General features: G+C 38.2%; 1 non-coding gene across 1 annotated transcript; it reads right to left on the bottom strand.

The window, feature by feature from the left end:
- Positions 1–6,264: 6,264 nt before the first annotated feature.
- On the bottom strand, positions 6,265–6,371 carry LOC141624312 (small nucleolar RNA R71). The gene has a single exon (XR_012534119.1). It is a non-coding gene; the product is annotated as a small nucleolar RNA R71 (small nucleolar RNA).
- Positions 6,372–8,160: the final 1,789 nt, after the last annotated feature.

Below are 8,160 nucleotides of genomic sequence, written 5' to 3'. Positions count from 1 at the left end.
CTAAACTTGCTCCTTGTCAAGACCTATTGTCTCTTAAAGTCCTTAAAGTTTTGGTCTTGTATGTAATTGTTTGATCTTGCGTTAATCTTTATCTATAAAGATGACAGTAATATATTGAGAGGGAACTACATACTTAGTCACAATTTTAGGAGACTTGCTATCATCAAAAAGGGGGAATTCGTTGAACCATATAGATATATATGTTTGTGTTTTAATGATGTCAAGAGTGCTTTATATTCTATATACTCGTTGCGCGTAATTGTTTGTTTAGTCTTTTAGATTGGACTTACTAATCGCAAGCATTAAGGAATTGTGATGGAAGTATGATGCGCTTATATCATGATCAAGCCCTCAATCAAGGATCAAGGTTTTACGACTGTCAAAGAATTATTCAAGCAATCATGAGAAGATGAAGCTCATTTAAAGATTGCTCAAGCTTGGATGATGAAGTAGCCTACACTCGAAGATCTCCTAAGAAGATTAGAATAGCGTAGGTGATTATCTCGTAATGGTAACGTAAGAATGCGCTTCTTAGATTGGTAAAGTTATTGCCTCACAGCTATAGCATTGCTTATATAAGAGCTCAACGTTATAGCTCTTCTACTATAACATTGAGATGTCAAGTTTATACAATACACGACTAAAATGTTTTCAAATTGTTTTTGAAAAATATTTTTGTCTCTTTTAAATGTTTTAGCAAAAAGTATTTATTTTACAAGGAAGCTATATTCATATTGAGTGTGGTTTTATTTTAAGCTTATAATTAGTAATTTTGTTGAATCAACTTATAAGTTGAGTCATATTACTAATTAGGGTTTTTGACGAAAAACAAGTCCTATGAGCCGTGTGGTTCTCGTGTAAGCCCAATAATATAATTTGATTATGTTAAGATTTTATTCTCAAGAATTATCTTAACATATCTTTTATATTTGGTATGATATGGTTATATATGATAAAGATATTTTTTTTGTTATGGAAAATCTTATCATATCTTAAAATTTAAGGAAAAGATATAAGAGAATAATTGATAAAATTATCTTTTTGTTATTCTCTATTATCTTCTAAGATTTTATGGATAAAAGTAATAAGATATGATTCTATTTACATATCCTATTGTTCGGCCATCTAGGGTTTCATGAAACCTTGAGCCTTGCTTCCTCCTTTGCTATAAATACTCTACACTTTGCAACATTAAAAATAAGACCTTTGAGCATAACTTTGATTTATTTTCAAAAAGCAAAAACTGTGTTTTAAAGCAAGAAAACCGTTTTGATATTTTTCGAGAAAGGTCGTGTATTTTATAAACTCTTGCATTCGTTCTTTTGTTATCGTTATAAGATAATAGTGCTTAGTTGATTTCTTACTCGTTCATTAACGTGAACTTTTAGAAGAATCATTAGTGCTTTCTTATTGACGTAAGTTGATACTCGAGTATTTAACGGTACTCACTTGAGTTACAAGTAGGGTTATTAGTTGTACGAGTTGGGTTAGTAAATTTGTAATCCGTAGAAAGGTACTAAATTTATTAATCGAGAATAGTGGATGTAGGTTTCGATTTGTGAAACTGAACCACTACAAAAATCCATGGGTCTCTCTTTCTCTTTCGTTTATTTGCATTGTTTTAAATCGTTAATTAATTGATTAGTTAAAGTTTAATAAATAAACTTTAAATAATTAATTATACACGTGCAATCGAAAAAAGTGGGTAAAGTTTTTAATCCTCAATTCACCCCCCCTTAACATCCCCATTTATTCAGGAGTCTTTAGCTAGACATCCCAAGTAAATGAGACCGTTACCATCTCGGTTTCCTGAGGTAGTGAATAACAAAGTCCAACTCGCCAAAGTACTTTAGATTAAAACTTAATGATTACATGTTATTACAAATTAACCAACTAAACTTAATATAAAATAAATACAACTCGCAGCGGAAAATAAATAAAGTGATCTCATAATCTATGTAATCTAGACTTCTAGGTAGATTGGCCGAGTCCTCACGCATTCCCTTATGCTCCCAAGTCAGCTGATCTTTAGTACCTGTCAAAACTGCTCCCCATAAAACGGTTCACCGCAGGTGTTCACGAATACACAATCAACCGCGAGGTTGAGTAGAAATATCTAAACAACAAGAATAATACCACAATAAGACAAATCAATTATTCAAATACTCAACTCCATTCACAATTCCAACAATCACACATCCTCCGAGACACCCATAAACACAATGGCAACTCCGAGACACCCTTGTATAAACCGCCACCCCTGGTCCGGTTTATACAGCCATAACAAACTCCAAATCTCCACACATCCTCCATACACAACCCGAGACACCCATATGAATAATCCGAGACACCCTTATAAACAATATCAACATCAATCCCGAGACACCCTTTTATATACCGCCACCCGTGGACCGGTTCTTCATTTTACCCGCCACCCTTGGACTGGGCCTTTAATACAACAATATTATATACAGTATGAATAATGATAAATCAACAACAACGATATTCAACCAACAAACAACATCCAATTCCAATTAACGTTTCATCAAGTAAATTACATCAAAAACATATTCGAGTTGAGTAAATAACCTACATGATTAGCAAATATCCCAATTACGCAATCCAAGTTAATCAGATGATAATATTCATTCATAAAATCGTCACCTAGCAAACACGATAATTATAATTACCAACTATCTAATTACATAAACAATTACACTACTTATTTATTTAATTAGTTAATATTATTAATTATTTTATTACACAAATTAATAATTATAACCCGTCTCACAACCCGAAAAACTACCCAAAATACCCGTGTTTCTCCTATGACACATACCAATAATAAAATATTTGAAGTCACGTGTTATACTACCCAAAGCACCCATGTCCACACATCATCTCCCACTCCCAATCCCGTATATTATATCCCCCACAATTCCAGCCACCACGCCACCTGCTACCAGCTCCACCACGAGCCACCACTGCCGGCAGCCATGACACGGTCCAAACGCCAGCCTTAACCACGACACATAACCACCATCTCACGCCCTAGTAGCAGTCCACGACACCAATATCAAACTAAGACGAAAACCCGACAACACTCCATACTAACCCATGGTTTAAACCACTACTCACTTCCACCACCCGCACTAAAGACCGCCAGCGTCCTCCACTATACCCAGCACTACCAACAACCCAGTCACGGCCGCCATACCTCGCCCTAGCTACCACCCACGACCCAACAACAACAACAAACACCAACAACAACTCGCCCAAACCCATGTAAAAAACCCGTTTTATATACTAACCACCAGACAAACCACCACCATAAGCTGCCCACAACCACCACAAACCACCTGTTGTAACCCCCGTCCAATACCTGGTCTAGTCACGTCACGATAGGAGTCTAAAAATCCTATCCTTACACAGTTTAACATAATAACACAAATCTCGCGTTTTTCCAGCAACCACTACACAAAACAACACCTCCGGCCACCTGTGACCACCCATGGTGGTTGACTCATCGACTAGGGACCACCCATTCCAGGTCTGGTCTCAAACGAAGCAAGGTAAGGGTTTAAAACCCGCATAAACCGTGTATACAAACACTATTATAACAACCCCTTTAAACACCCATTCCCGACGTCACTGGTGGTCAACGGTGGGTCAAAGTAGTCACGGTGGGATCACGGTCATTCAGGGCAGAGGTCACGGTCACGGTTATGTCAAATGGTGGTTAAATACGCAAGTTATATAAAGTATTGATGTGACCATAATTAGAGCCTATTTAGTCCCCGAATTAGCCTTGTTCCCATGCTTTTTAGTGCATATTTGGGTCATTTATTGTCTTTAGTCCTTTGTTTTGCATATTCTTTGAGGTTTTGTTTCCTTGGTAGGAAAAGAGTGCAAACCTTGCATTTTCATGGCAAAATGAAGTTAAATTGATTGAATTCAATGACCAAGCATCAAAGAGAAGACAAGAGTAGAAGGCCTTTGTACATACTATAGCAGATGGGCAATGATGAGAAAAGATCCTTGCATCCCAGAGGAAATTCTCAAGGATTTTATGAAGAGAAAGGAAGAAAAGAAGAAAGGAAGAAGCTGTAAGACAATCCGAGCGGATTGCCCACAATCCGCCCGTCTAGTAAAAGCAATCCGAGCGTCTTCCCCAGCTGGACGCCCGTCCAGAAACACCACAATCCGCCCGTCCACCACCATAATCCGCTCGTCCAACAAGAAGGCAATTCGCCCGTCCCGTGCCCTGGACGCTCGGATTGCGTGACAGCTATTTCGTCTTCTACACGTTTCATGAAGGATGCGCATATTTTTCTAAGACCGGCGAAAAGGAGACCTGAGTCTCTCTTGAGACCGGCGATTCCTCAAGGACTTAATCGTCATTTAAGCCCTTAGTAAACCCTAATTTATGTACCTAATCCCCACTATAAATACCCCATTAGGCTAATTAGATTATCATGTTCTTTTTAGCAATCTCTAGTGTAGTTTATATCAATCAAATCTCTCTTTAATCTTGTAATCAACATTTAATCAAGTTTTAATACAAATCTCATTTCCTTAATCTCTCTTTTGTTCATCTTTCATTTTGGGTAATTGAAGATTATTTGGGTTATTATTGGGAGATTGACAACCTTCCAATCAATCATCAAGTACTTCTATTATTCTTTGCTTTATTATTGGAATCATTAGTAGGTATAATTCTCTTAATCCCTTTTTAATTATTGTTAATTATCTTCATTTATTCATCATGTTTCACTTTGTTGGTATGATTGATAACCTTGCTGGCATGTTCAACATGATAATGAGTGAGTAGTTTCCTTAGCTAGGGTTAATGGGTAATTAGGGGAAACCAACATGGGGGATGATTCATGCTTAAATTAATATGTTTTCATAGTTTATTTGCTTGCTTATGTTGTGATCTCAACTTATGCACATGTTATGTTTGATGAAATGCGAGCCTATGAATCCTTGCATTTTTTACCCATCACCTATCTTTTCAATGAGACTTGTAAGACATAAACCAACTCGAGTCTCATTAGACCATGCATATAGTTGAGTAGGGAAGATTAAGTCGACTTGTAGGTGTTGTACAATCTAATCGATTCGGCTCCGGGACCCAAACTTTCCTAGGATTGTAAGATATAAACCAACTCGATCCATCACAACAATAATTGCTTGCTTATAATTTGAGAATATGTTTGTATGATCAATTCACATGAATCCCCTATGACCCCATGACACCCTAGTGCCTTTTATCAATTGTTTACATCCCTTTTTAATCATCTTACTTGTTTACTTTTATTGCCATTTAGTTTAGTGATCTTCTACTTCAAACCCCAAATTGTGACACCCCTAGACACCACTAACTGCAATTGAAAATCTCATCTCAATTCCCGTCCCTTGGGATCCGACCTTTACTTACCTCTTTACAAATTGTAGAGTTGTTTGTGGAGTTATAAATTGTGTTTTGGTCTAGGTGCTCCTAACGACAAGTACCGAAAACTAAACCTCCAAGTGAGTCCGACCAAAAATGGCGCCGTTGCCGGGGACGGTGTTAACTTGATTTAGATTTTATTAAATTGTTATTAGTTGTGTCTTTCTTTGCCTTGGGGAAGTAAAACTCCTCAAGGTTTGTTCTAATTATTTTCAAGTTGTTTGATATTTTGCATGTCTAGAAGATCACAAGGTAACTTGTTACCCTTTGATCGCGAAATTGAAAGGACTTTGATAAACAATAGAAGACTTGCTAGGAGAACTTTGAGAGGTATTGGCGAGGTTGTAGATATTCAACCAAACACTATTGAGTTCATCAACCCTTTTGCAAGAGAAGGTGAGGAGAACCCAGCACAAAATCCAACACAAAATCAACCCACAATGCCTAAATCTTCATCACATTCCGTACCCACCGAGGAGAACCTACCCAATGGTACTCCCACACCACAACACTTAACCGGAAATTTCATTGCCAAATCCGCATTTATCCAATTAGTCGAAAGAAGCTAATTTGAGGGGATGCCTAGTGAAGACCCTCACTCTCACATTGAGACTTTTTGGGACTATTGTGGTGCGATTTCTCAAACCGGTGTAACTCAATACGAAATTCGATGGGTCTTATTTCCTTTTTCTCTAATTGGCACCGCAAAACAATGGTTGAAAGGCCTTGATAAGGCTACTCTCGGAATTGATTCTTGGAAGAAATTGGCTCTAGCTTTCTACAAAAAGTTCTATCCACCGGAAAAGACTAACATGCTAAGAGCTCAAATTATGGGCTTTAAGCAAAGAGATGAAGAATCTTTGTATGAAGCTTGGGAGCGATTCAAGGGAATTTGTCGCTCATGTCCTCATCATGGACTTAGCGAGTGGTTCTTGGAACAACAATTTTGGAACGGTCTTTATGAAGACTCAAGAAACATTCTCAACATGGGATAAAATGGAATGTTCACCGAAGTTGATGACAATCAAACTTGGAACAAGATTGAGGAAATGGCAGTCCATAATTCACAATATAGTAGATCTCGCAAGGCTACTAGAGGACGAAAGCATGAAGTTGACTCTATTACTCAATTGGGTGCTCAACTTAGTGCTCACATTGATACCATCAATTTGAAGTTCAAAAAAGCTATGACTAGACTTGAAGAAGCCTCAAAATCACCAAAGCAACATGTTAATGCCATGACGGCATCTTCATCAATCCCAAGTGGGATATGTGAGAATTGTGGAACTTTGGGACACGACCAAAGTGAATGTAGGGGAACAAATGAACAAGTGAATGCTTTTCAAGCATACAAGAGTGGTACCTCTTATTCAAACTATTACAATGAAAACACCAAATTCCACCCAAATCTCTCATACAAAAGCCAAAATGATCAAAACCCTCAACCAACATACACCCCACCTCCCATGAGAAACCAAAATCAAAGACCCTTTTACAACCAAAACCAAGGTTACCAAAATGACCAAGGTTTTGATGTTCAAAAAGCGGTCTTCCAAATGCAAAAGAATCAACAAGAGTTTTTCACTCAAATGCAAAACGATAGTCAAGCAAAGGAAATCACCATCAACAACATCCTAGCCCACACCAAAATGTTAGAAACCCAATTGACTCAACTAGCATCTTCAAGCTCACAAAGACAAAAGGGGCAATTACCACCTCAAAGTAATCCTTCAAGACATGAAACGGTTAGTGCTATTCACTTGAGAAGTAGTACGAGGTATGAAGCACCAGGGAAGCAAGTTGAGGATGAAGTTGTGGAAGCTAGTGATAAAGAAGAAGTTGTGCAAAACTCCAAGGATGGAGAACCATCAAAAGAAGAAATTTCAAAGAAAAATGAAGACAAGGCCAAGGAGAAGGAGCCCAATGTGATTAGACTTCCTTTTCCGAGTCGGAAAGCCAAGCCCAAATTTGATGACCAACTTGGAAAATTTATGGAGATTGTGAAGAATTTGGAAGTCTCGATTCCTTTCACGTAATTAATCAATCACGTGCCGGCCTATGCAAAGTACATGAAAGACATCCTTACGAAGAAGAAGTCGATCCGGAAGCTTGAGACTATCGCCTTCACTAAGGTGAGTAGTACAATACTTCAAGGGAGTTCACCTCCAAAACTTAAAGATTCGGGAAGCTTCTCAATACCGTGCACCATTGGCGACACCACGATCAACAATGCCTTATGTGATCAAGGGGCTAGTGTGAGTGTTATGCCGTACTCGGTGAGTAAAAGGTTAGGGATGGGAGAGCTTAAATGCACTAATATCACACTCCAAATGGCCGATAGATCGACGAAGACACCATTGGGGATATGGGAAGATGTTCCCGTTAGAGTTGGGAAATTTTTCATCCCGGTGGACTTTGTCATTGTTGACATGGAAGAAGACTCCAATATTCCAATCATTCTAGGTAGACCTTTCTTGCACACCGCGGGTGCGGTGATAGATGTGAAGCATGGAGAGCTCACTCTAGAAGTGGGAGATGAAAGCATAACTTTCAATCTTGACAAGACCATGAGAGCTCCCCGTTTGCATGAAACATGTTTTATGGCTGATCATTATAGCCGGAAGGATGATAGGAAGAAGTCGGAACTCCAATGGAAGAAGAAAGTCGATGATGCTCCATTCTAAGAGCAAGGAAATTGTATTAAAGAG

Source organism: Silene latifolia, chromosome X (assembly GCF_048544455.1).
Source record: "Silene latifolia isolate original U9 population chromosome X, ASM4854445v1, whole genome shotgun sequence".
Taxonomy (NCBI): Eukaryota; Viridiplantae; Streptophyta; class Magnoliopsida; order Caryophyllales; family Caryophyllaceae; genus Silene; species Silene latifolia.
This window is presented reverse-complemented; position numbering and strand designations above follow the sequence as displayed.